Source organism: Meles meles, chromosome 14, assembly GCF_922984935.1.
Source record: "Meles meles chromosome 14, mMelMel3.1 paternal haplotype, whole genome shotgun sequence".
In the NCBI taxonomy this organism is placed as follows: Eukaryota; Metazoa; Chordata; class Mammalia; order Carnivora; family Mustelidae; genus Meles; species Meles meles.
In genome coordinates this window covers 9,393,082-9,405,031 of record NC_060079.1, presented here as the reverse complement: position 1 = coordinate 9,405,031, position 11,950 = coordinate 9,393,082, and the positions used below count along the sequence as shown (strand labels likewise).

The 11,950-nt window shown below is 47.3% G+C and overlaps 1 pseudogene; it reads left to right on the top strand.

Annotated features, from left to right (window-relative positions):
- Positions 1-6,207: 6,207 nt before the first annotated feature.
- LOC123925015 lies at positions 6,208-8,508 on the top strand (annotated as a pseudogene).
- Positions 8,509-11,950: the final 3,442 nt, after the last annotated feature.

Below are 11,950 nucleotides of genomic sequence, written 5' to 3'. Positions count from 1 at the left end.
GTGGCCCGGGTTTCTTGTTTCCTCTTGCTCCTGAACAATCTGGTTCTGTGCTGAGAACAGAATCTTCCGACATGGCTGAGAGGCTCAGTTGACAAGGATGGTGATTCAGGCCGATTTCCTTGAGCTTTAGAACAGGCTGAGCACATCCTAATGGTTCTGCCTGATCCTTCTTTTTGTGTGTCAGAGACAGCTGATCTGTTGAAGAGGTTTTGTTGTAGAGCTTGCAGAAACAGTTGCTAGTAGTTCCCTGGTTTTCTCCGCAGATTTGCATTCAGCAGAGAGGACAGGTCTCTGTGTGGCTAGAGTCTCTAGACGGGACTCTAATGAGGAGAGTGGGAATGTGGGTTATGCCAGGAAAGTATCTATTAAACAAATGACTGTAGGTAGAGGTCATAGCAGAGAGAAGGGGTATGGATATCAAGGTAACAGGCATCTTTCAAGCCCTTGGTCCTTACTGGCTCTATGACCCTTGTCAAGAGGAATAACAGTAGCATTTACGGGTCGCTCATTACACATCAGGCCTTATGCTAAGCATTTTACATATACTATCTCATTTAATCATCACAACAATCTTGAGTGGCTGCCTCATTTTACAGATGGGAACAGTGAGCCTGAGAATCAGGGAGGCTGAGTCATTTGTTCAAAGTCCTAAGTTTAATAAATAGCTGGGTTTTGAGTCAAGGTAGTTCCTGTCTCTGTTCTTTCTTTCCTGGGCTCTCTTCCCACCTCCACTTCCTTCTCTTTTTTTCTCCCAGCAAATGTTTATAGCATCTGATAAGGTGTTGAGTGCTTTAGAAACTTCTGGAGATGCAGCATTGAATAGACTCCTGCTTTACTATTCCAAGTCATTTAAGCCAGTCCCAGCAGGACCCCACACAGAGAGCGTCCTCTGCGAGGCCCCCAAAAGTCGTCACTTGCCTTTTAGGTGCATTTAGAGGTGGGCATGTTGAGACTGAGAAGCCTGCAGGGCGCATGGGCTGAGCTATTGGGGCTCTTGGTTACTCCTTTTGAAGCTTGGGGAGAGATTTGGGAGTGAATGCCTTTCCCCAGAATGGAGTGTGCAATGGGAGAACAACCAAGGATGGTGGCAGGGCTCCGGGAATCAATGGGTGGGTAAAGAGTAGCCCATGACAAGGCCAAGGAGGAACATTCAAGAGGTAGCGGGAGAGCCAGAGAAGTGCACTGTCCTGGAAGCCAAGGAAGGCTGGAGCACCAAGTCATATGGTGTGGTCAGTGGAGTCACCTGTCAGCTGCCATCCAGCTGTTCTTCAGCAACATTTCTTTTTGGTTGTTGTTTCTATTTGCTCGTTGCTCCTCCTAGTTCCTTCAAAATTGCTTTTGTTTTTGCGACAAAGTGAAAGGTAAATCTCCCTCCTAGCTCTCTCTAGCCATGGAACCCATTCCACTGAAGCCTACCCCCTTTAGCCGTTCCTTGTATATCCTTCCAGAGATGTTCTCTCCAGTTAATTTCTTTGAAGAAATTAACAAAATTGTCAACTTATGTACCAATTCACCTGCCTGACTGGATTGTGTTCAAGTCCCATTACCATATAAGTGCCCCCAATGCTAGTTTTTGTCATTTTTGCATCTTTTCTTCATGTACTGTTTAAAATATTGCAAGGTTGTACGATTTTCAACCTAGAGTAGGTTTGCTGGTTTAAAAGAGTATGTTCCTTAACTGCTTGTATTAGTTTCCACTTATTTCCTGTGTATTGCATTCAGATCATGCTTGATTTGAGTCTTTTTTTTCCTCCTGAAATGTGGATTCATTTGAAAATATCAAACAGTTTAGTGAGAAGAATGTACCTGTTGGGACTAACTTTTGACTTCCAATTGAAACCAAAGGTCTTATTGTAAACCCCATGAGTAGTACCTTTTTGTATAGTTATAGAATTGTTTTCTCCTTTTTACCTTGGTGGGAGAGCAGTTCCCAAGTGTTCAAGTGTTTACAATGTTCAAACCACCTTCCGAACAAATTAAATTCACCCAAGGAATAGTCATACCCCCTGAATCAGCACCTTGAGGATTTTGACCCAATAAATAATCTTCCCATTGGATACAAGTTGTCTTTTGCTAAAGGGCATTTCACAGTGCATGTTAGGATTCAATAAAGGGCAGAAGGAGATATTGTGTGTGAGTTCCCTGGTGCTCTGAGTCAGGGTGTCACTGTTCCTGAGCAAAACCAAAGAAACAAGGCAAAATGATATTAAGGCTTGTGGGCAAAATACCTTCCTCAGCCCCCAATCAATGCCTCGGGCAGGAGCCCCTCAAGTACTTTAATTTTGGTAATAAAGGTTGAGGTAGGAGGCATTACACTTGAGTTACTGGCTTTTTTTTTAAGTAAACGCTTCAAGATTCCTATATCTGAGTGAGTTCTGTCCATCAAGAGTAGTTTTTAAAAAATAATACATCTTTCCCAAAGATGCTTGAATTCTCTAAAATGTTTTAAAACTCTTCTTTTGTAGTTGCTCTCTGAGCCAGTTTCTAAAATGCATGATGAAATCAGTCTTGTTACTTTATATCTATGCCACATTTACATATCAAAATGGCATTTCCTTATCTGGGGAATAAAATAAAGTTCCGCCCTTAGTCATAGCTTACACCAAAATAAACAACAAATGGGTAAAACATTAAACATTTTTAAGTGTATTTTTAAAATATTTTTATTTATTTGACAGAGAGAAATCACAACTAGGCAGAGAGGCAGGTAGAGAGAGAGGAGGAAGCAGGCTCCCCGCAGAGCAGAGAGCCTGATGTGGTGCTCGAGCCCAGGACCCTGGGATCACGACCTGAGCGAAAGGCAGAGGCTCTAACCCACTGAGCCACCCAGGCGCCCCAAACGTTAAACATTTTTTAAAAAAAGAAACTATTAAAGGGTTTAAAAGAAATGACAGAAAATTATTTTTTTGTTTTTGTTTTTCAATTTAATTTTATTTAAATTCAATTAATTAACGTATAGCATATTATTAGTTTCAGAGGTAGAGTTCAATAGACAGAAAATTGTTTGAATAATTTCAGAATAAGAAAGGTCTTTCTAAGTATGACATAAAACATGATTCAGTCAGAATTCTCTAACACAACCCAGAGAAGATAGACATACACATCATATTACATATACATACACATACATTATAGACATAGTATGTGTGCACATAATGATATATATCGTGTGTGTGTGTGTGTGTGTGTGTGTGTGTGAAAGAGAGAGAGAAAAAGCATGAGATTTATTTAAGGAATTGGCTCATGTTATTGTGGGGATCTTAAAGTCCAAGTCCAAAATCTATAAGGCAGGCAACAGTCTAGAGAGTCAGGTAAGAGTTGGTTTTAGCCCTGAGTCATAAGGCTGGAAACTCACGGGGAGTTTCCATATTGCAGTCTTGAGGACAGTTTTTTCCTTTGGGGATCCTCAGTTTTGCTCTTAAGACCTTCAACTGATTAGGTGAGGCCCACCCACTGCTGGAGGATAATCTATTCTACTCAAAGTCTACTGATTTAAATACTAACCACACCTAAAAATACACCTTTTTAAAATGATTTTATTTATTTATTTGACAGACAGGGTTCTCAAGTAGGCAGAGAAGCAGGCAGAGAGAGGAGGAAGCAGGCTCCCTGCTGAGCAGACAGCCCGATGTGGGGCTCGATCCCAGGACCCTGGGATCGTGACCTGAGCCGAAGGCAGAGGCTTTAACCCACTGAGTCACCCAGGTGCCCCTAAAAATACACTTTCAGTGCTCGCTTCGGCAGCACATATACTAAAAAAATACACTTTCATTTGCATTCACACAGATTATTCAAAAAACAAAAACAATACCATTTTTTTAAAGGCGATTTATTTGTTTGACAGAGAGAGCCCAGAAATGGGGGGAGAAGCAGAGGGAGAGGGGATGGAAGCAGGCTCCCTGCTGAGCAAGGAACCCGATGTGGGCTCAATCTCAGGACCCTGGGATCATGGCCTGAGCCAATGGCAGATGCCCAACCAAATGAGCCACCCAGGGGCCCCAACAATAGACTTCCACGGCAACGTCTAGACTAGTGTTTGAGCAAGCAACTTGCTACCATAGCCCAGCCAAGCTGACACAAAAAATTTGCCATCACAACATGGAAGATGTAAAAGAAGGGACTAACACACATGGTCAAAAACAGAGAAATGATAGCAGCCCTGTGTCACAAGACTTGGACTTCTTGGGGCACATGGGTGGCTCAGTGGGTTGAGTCTCTGCCTTCAGCTCAGGTCATGGTCTCAGGGTCCTGGTATCAAGCCTGCTCCCCCTGCCACCCCGCCTCTCTGCCTACTTGTGATCTCTCTCTCTCTCTCTCTCTGTCAAATAAATAAATAAAATGAAATCAAAAAAGACTTACAATTCTTTTTATAAAAAGATTGTATTTATTTATTTGACAGAGAGAGAGAGATCACAAGTGGGCAGAGAGGCAGGCAGAGAAAGAGGTTCCTCGCTGAGCAGAGAGCCCGATGCGGGGCTTGATCCCAGGACCCTGAGATCATGACCTGAGCTGAAGTCAGAGGCTTAACCCACTGAGCCACCCAGGCATCCCAAGACTTACAATTCTTACACCAATTCTGTCTTGTCTACCTTGTCTACCTTCTGAGTGGTTGCTTGAAATGCACCATGAACTTAGAAAATGCCATTCTTTCGAAAGTTGCTTTTTTCTTTTTTTAAGACATTTATTTATTTGAGAAAAAGTGTCCATGTGCAAGCAGGGGGCGGGTCAGAGGGAGAAGGGAAAGGGAAGCAGACTCCCACCACCCTGAGAACACGACCTCAGCTGAAACCAAGAGTCAGTCACTTAACCGACTGAACTACACAGGCACCCGATTTCTGAAGGTGTTTTTAAAGAGGTGTTTTGAAAGAAATTATTAGGCTGAGAATGGAACCCGAGTGTTTCTTCTGGCGTGAAATGATTGACTTGTTCGGCACCTGGAGCTATTGTTACATCTTGGTCCCTGGGTCTGTTTGTGTTTTTGGAAGTTTTTGGAGTGAGGAACCTCTGCTAGTCAGATGTTACTTTGTATTTGATTTCAACTTTTCATATCAACTCTAAGCTGATTTATTTAAAAGATTGTATTTATTTATTTGACAGACAAAGATCACAAGTTGGCAGAGAGGCAGGCAGAGAGAGAGAGAGAAAGAGGAGGAAGCAGGCTCCCTGCTAAGCAGAGAGCGGGACATGGAGCTCCATCCCAGGACGTGGAGGTCATGACCTGAGCCAAAGGCAGAGGCCTTAACCCACCGAGCCACCCAGGTATCCCTCAACTGATTTTTTTATGAGAAGAGTTTTTTCCCCTTCTTTTTTAGTGACTCCATTTAATTGAATTCAAAAATCTTTCCATGAGAAAGCGTCCTGGTTTCTGTGGCTTTCCTTTATAATACTGATTCCTAGGAATTTCTATGGGATAGTTATTGCTATTTATGGCAAAAGGTCTTAAAATAGCAAAACCATAGTGACTAAAAGAGAAGTGATCATTCTGGCTCAAATCGGAAAAAGTACTGAAGGATATTTGGAAAAGTTTTTCTTTATGAGGTTGATTTGGATAAATCTTTTCTGAGAAGTTTGAAGACTTATTATGGACCTAAGGATATGTATACCTCTTAAAATGCCCAAGTTCTCATGAAAGGAGTAGGAGGGAGCTGGTGTTGGCTTACACATGACACATGGAGGAGAAGTGGGGACACCCAGCTGGCCCCCTGAGGTCATGCAGAATTCACCCTCCTGGGCCTAAGCGATCACACTCTACATGGGCGATAACACTTTTTTCTAGTTCTGAGTTGCTATCTTATTGATGGTGGACTTCTCCGAAGACCCTCCAATATAAAACTGTGACAGGGACACCTGCTGCTCAATCCATCAAGCATCTGCTTTGGGCTCAGGTCATGATCCCAGAGTCCTGGGATCGAGTCCTGCATCGGGATCCTTGCTCAGTGGGGAATCTGCTTCTCCCTTTGTCTGCTGTTTCCCCTGCTTGTGTCCTGTCTCACCAATAAAAAATAAAATCTTTTAAAAAAGCTGTTACAGACCTCCCCGGCGCGCTCCCGCCCGCTCGCCCCCGGCCCCGGCTCCTCCTCCTCCTCTTCTCGCCATTGCAGTTGGACTCAGCAGCCCGGTGCGCACTGCGTGGCTTTTGGGGAAGACCCCCGCGGGCTGTGGCAGGAGGGCGGCGGCGGCGGTTGTGGTCGGGGAAGGGAACGCGGACAAGATAGTTGAAGTATTGATAACACCAAGGAAATCTGTCACAGTTTGAAAAGATAAGCAAACACTTGGTTTCCAGACACTCCAGAAAAAAGAAGGAAAGATGCGTCCAATGCGAATTTTTGTGAATGACGATCGCCACGTGATGGCAAAGCATTCTTCTGTTTATCCGACCCAAGAGGAACTGGAGGCGGTCCAGAGCATGGTGTCGCCCACAGAGAGGGCGCTCAAGGCCGTGTCCGACTGGATGGACGCACAGGAGAGAGGCAGCAGTGAGCATGCGGAGTCTGAGAATGTGGACGTGCCCCCGGAGGATGAGGCCAAAGAAGGGGCTGGGGAGCAGAAGACCGAGCACATGACCAGAACCCTGCGTGGCCTGATGCGCGTGGGCCTCGTGGCAAAGGGCCTGCTGCTCAAGGGGGACTTGGATTTAGAGCTGGTGCTGCTCTGTAAGGAGAAGCCCACGACCGCCCTCCTGGACAAGGTGGCTGACAACCTGGCCATCCAGCTCGCTGCGGTCACAGAAGACAAGTACGAAATACTCCAGTCTGCTGACGATGCTGCCGTTGTGATAAAAAACACAAAAGAGCCTCCATTGTCCCTGACCATCCACCTGCCATCCCCTGTTGTCAGAGAAGAAATGGAGAAAGTATTAGCCGGAGAACCGCTCTCAGTCAATGATCCCCCGAACGCTCTGGACAGGCAGAAATGCCTTGCTGCCTTGCTGTCCCTCCGACACGCCAAGTGGTTCCAGGCCAGAGCAACGGGCTGAAGTCATGTGTCATTGTCATCCGGGTCCTGAGGGACCTGTGTACCCGCGTGCCCACCTGGGGTCCCCTCGGAGGATGGCCCCTTGAGCTTCTCTGTGAGAAATCCATTGGCACAGCCAACAGACCAGTGGGTGCCGGCGAGGCCCTGCGGAGAGTGCTCGAGTGCCTGGCGTCAGGGATCGTGAGGCCAGATGGTTCTGGCATTTATGACCCTTGTGAAAAAGCAGCCACTGAAGCTATTGGGCATCTAGACAGACAGCAACGGGAAGATACCACACAGAGTGCGGAGCACACTCTGCGACTTGCTGCGTTTGGCCAGCTCCATAAAGTTCTGGGTATGGACCCTCTGCCTTCTAAGATGCCCAAGAAACCAAAGAATGAAAACCCAGTAGACTACGCAGTTCAAATCCCCCCCCCAGCACCACCTATGCCGTTATGCCCATGAAACGCCCGATGGAAGAAGATGGGGAGGAAAAGTCTCCGAGCAAAAAGAAGAAGAAGATTCAGAAGAAAGACGAGAAGGCAGAGCCTCCCCAAGCTATGAACGCACTCATGAGACTCAACCAGCTGAAGCCGGGATTGCAGTGTAAGCTGGTTTCCCAGACCGGTCCAGTCCACGCCCCCATCTTTACCATGTCTGTTGAGGTGGATGGCAACTCATTTGAAGACTGCCAAGCTGCACGTGGCCGTTAAGGTGTTACAGGACATGGGTCTGCCTACTGGCGCGGAAGGCAGAGACTCTAGCAAAGGGGAGGACTCCGCTGAGGAGGCGGAAGCAAAGCCGGCCGTGGTGGCCCCTCCACTTTTGGTGGAAGCTGCTTCGACCCCCAGTACTGCCTTCCCCTCCGATCCTACTGCCAGCAGGGGCCAATCCTGACCAAGCATGGCAAGAACCCTGTTATGGAACTTAACGAAAAGAGGCATGGCCTCAAGTACGAGCTCATCTCCGAGACCGGGGGCAGCCACGACAAGCGCTTTGTCATGGAGGTCGAGGTGGATGGACAGAAATTTCAGGGTGCTGGCTCGAACAAAAAGGTGGCAAAAGCATATGCCACTCTTGCTGCACTAGAAAAGCTCTTCCCTGATGCTCCTTCGCCCTGGAAGCCAACAAGAAGAAGAGAGCCCCTGTGCCCGTCAGGGGGGGACCGAAATTTGCTGCTAAACCACATAACCCTGGGTTTGGCGTGGGAGGCCCCATGCACAACGAAGTGCCCCCGCCCCCGAACCTTCGAGGGCGGGGAAGAGGAGGGAACATCCGAGGTCGAGGGAGAGGACAGGCGGGTCATCCTACAACCCAGGGTCACACGGGGGCTACGGCGGCGGTTCTGGGGGCGGCTCCTCATACCAAGGCAAACAAGGAGGCCACTCGTCACAACCAAACTACAACTCCCCGGGGTCCAGCCAGAATTACAGCGGCCCTCCCAGCTCCTACCAGTCCTCACAGGGCGGCTACGGCAGGAACGCAGACCACAGCATTAACTACCAGTATAGATAAAGCCCCCCGAGGGGTGAAGATTTGTACCTTCTGCACTTACCCCTCATTGTAAGATTCAGTTTTATGCATCACAGTTAACATGTCAACTGGCCCCTCCAGGCCCCCTCCGCCCCAACCTGTCCACGTTGCCGTGTCGTGAGGTGCAGCTGGTCACCCCTGTGGCCCATCCTGTGACCCATATTTGCCGTGTTTGGGACTTCCGTGTCTTCAGTGGTTTGTTAGTTGCCGTCACAACTTTGTCCGAGTAGTTTTTTGAGTTCTTGCAGTTCCGTATCCCTCTGTCTATTTACGATTGGTGTTCGTGTTAACTCGGTTTGTCTTTAAATAACTACAGAAGGGATACATCATCTGTTAATGCTTTTGTGAAGTAGGTTAAACGAGCTTTCTGTATTTTAATGCTTTAGTGTTTTGGTTTTATAAGTGAAGATTTTATTTTAAAAACAGTGGGAAAGAGTGGGGTTTTTTTTGTATGTCTGGATCATTCAGGCAGTACATCTGAATTAAGCTGAATGTAGACAAATAAAGAAAAAGAAACTCTGAAAAAAAAAAGCTTTGCAAATATTAATCTCTTGGGAAAGGGGGTGAATAGCAGAAGTTTTATTTTTTTAAAGGAGGCGGGATTTGGTTATACCGTTGTCTTTCTTCTAGAGAGGAATACCGAATGTCTTTGTCCTATTTGTGAAGCATAATGTCCCCGCTGGGCTGCTGATTTTCACCAAGGAAGAATTACAGTGGCGCTAATCATGATTGGGAAAGTAGCAGTAATATGTAAGATACAGTATTACACAAAATGTGCTCCGAACCTAGCAGGAAAGAAAAATGGCTTTTAATCAGTGACAATGCCCCTTCCTTGCTAAGCACTGTCTCATCGCAGTGAAGGTCATGGACTGCGGGAGAGAAAGGATTGAGCCTGCTGTGTTGGAAATCATGTGGAAGGGCAATGCAAACAACTGGCAGATTCGGAGGCCAGCAGCACCCCACAGAAATAGGAACAAGTGTGCGTATGTGTGTATGTGCGCGGAGCCCTCCTACCTGCCTCATCTCCCAGCACCTGCTGCTGTTGTTGGACTGTAAAGATGCCAGTAGACACTCACCTCCACCCCCCCTCACCGTGAAGGAGAGATGAACCCTCTGGAGTGAGGGGCCAGGCCAAAATCTGCAGGGCAAGCCAGCAGACTAGAGAGGCAGGTACAGCCCAGATATCCTTCAGTATGTGAATGCATAAAACTAAGGATGCTCTAAAATTAAAACGTGGTACATCCAGGCTGTAAAATATTATTCAGCAATACAAAAGGAACAAGCTCTCAAGCCATAAAAAGACATGGAAGAAACGTGCGTGCACGCTGCTAAGTGAAAGAGGCCCATCTGGAAAGGCTGCAAGCGATGTGCTTCCAAGCATACGGCGTTCTGGAAAAGGAGAAACCATGGAGGCAGGGAAAAGATCTGGAATTACAGGGAAGGGAGGGAGGCGTGACCAGGTGGAGTACAGGACAGTTTTAGGGCTGGGAAACTCTTATGTTTCTTACTCTACTGGGGGATACCTATTCCTGTCACTGTCAAAACCTATAGCATGTACAACATAGTGACCCCCTAATGTACATGATGGACCTCCGTTAATCATAATGCCTCAGTATTGGCTCACCCATTGTAACAAATGTACTACATGAACGTGAGATGTTGATTATAGGAGAAACTGTGTATGTGTGTTTGGTGGGGGAGGATAAAAGGGTATGTGGGAACTTCTGTCCTTCCTACTCAGCTTTTCTTGGGTATGTAGCCTTCAACCTCATGGTCCAGGATGGCTACCAAAGCACCAGCCATCTAAGCTCCAGGCAGTGGGAAGGAGCATCCCAGATGGCCTAGCTTTCATTAATTCGTCTTTCTCCAAGTCCAGCCCAACACGTACACTTATAGCTCATTAGTCACAGGGTCATGCAGCTGCAGAGAAAGCTGGGAAATGTAGTCTCCGCTCTGGGAGCACTGAGGGCCCTCGTGATACCGGAGTTCTGTCACTAAGGAAGGATGAAAGGATGGGTATTGGAGAGCAATTTACTGTCTCTGCTCAAGGAAGGCACCACCGTTCTGGGGGAGCTTAGGGTTTGTCCTTTTAAGGAAGCCCAGCAGCTTTTCAGTGAGTCTGCTTGGGGGGACACTGCTGGGTCATTCTCAGCCCAGAGGGATTCCAGAAGGAATCCCTGACGGGGTGGGGAGGACTGCTCTACTATGAGAAGGGCTGAGAAGGAATACTGCCTGCTCCGTCCATCTTCAAATGAAGAGTCCCTGGCCGGCCCTCTGGATCCCTGTTTGTACACCACTCACGCCAAGGGGAGAAGTGGGACTCGCCAAGCAAGGACTTGTGTAGTAGCATTAATGTGTTGGTGACGCACAGGCCTCCTCTTCTAACGGAGGGAAAACCTTGCTTCTGTGCCAGGTGGGGCTCGAGAGCCCAGGGGTAGCAGGATACAACTACCTGTTTTCTGCTCAGTGGGAAACCCAAGCTTCCAAGGAGTGATCCCGTGAACTCCCAGGCTGGGCACCTTCCCTGCGAGACGATGAAGCACAGGTCCCCCAGCAGAGGGTGGGAGCTGACTGGCACGGCTGATGGGTTTTCCATCTGACCACACTCACCGTGACATTCGGGTGCATCAGATGCTCTGTTAATTGCTTTAATTGATCACCCAGCAGTGGAGGGCAGAGAAGCAGGTGGACTATGACAGAGAAAGAGTGTGTGGGGGTCACTGAGACACTGGGTCTGAGTAAACCCATGACACGGACATTACATCTTTCTTTCAGCCTGTTAATGGGGCTATAACCCTCTATAACTATCCACGAACAGCCTGTCAATGTTGGAGCCAGCAGGACCTCTGAAATACCAGCCACATGGCCCATGGGGGCACACTTAGGTGGTTGGCCCATGACTGCAACAGAATTGTCCTATAAATGGGAAGCCTACTTCTTTGCCCCAGGCCCCTTGGCTGACCTGACCACAGGAGCCAGAGCCCAGGTAAATAAGGTCAAACATTTCTTTTCTCTGTGTGTGTGAAGAAAGCACTTTCTTCAGAACCTGCTTAAATATTATGTTAGTTAACAGGGTAGGGCGAGAGCCTCTCAGAAGATTGGTGGTCACAGCCACAGCCCAAGATTTGGAAATCACAGGAGAGCAGAGGAAGTTGGTTATGTGGACAAGTCTTGTGTTATAATTAGCTCTAAATCATAAATAACTTTAAAAAAATATTTTATTCATTTATTTGACAGGCAGAGATCACAAGTAGGCAGAGAGGCAGACAGAGAGAGAGAGAGGAAGGGAAGCAGGCTCCCTCCCGAGCAGAGAGAGAGCCCGAGGAGGGGCTCGATCCCAGGACCCTGGGATCATGACCAGAGCCAAAGACAGAGGCTTTACCACTTAGCCACCCAGGTGCCCCAGCTTTTAAAGACATAGTAAAAGTATCCATACTAGGCAAGCTGACTCTAGGATTATATT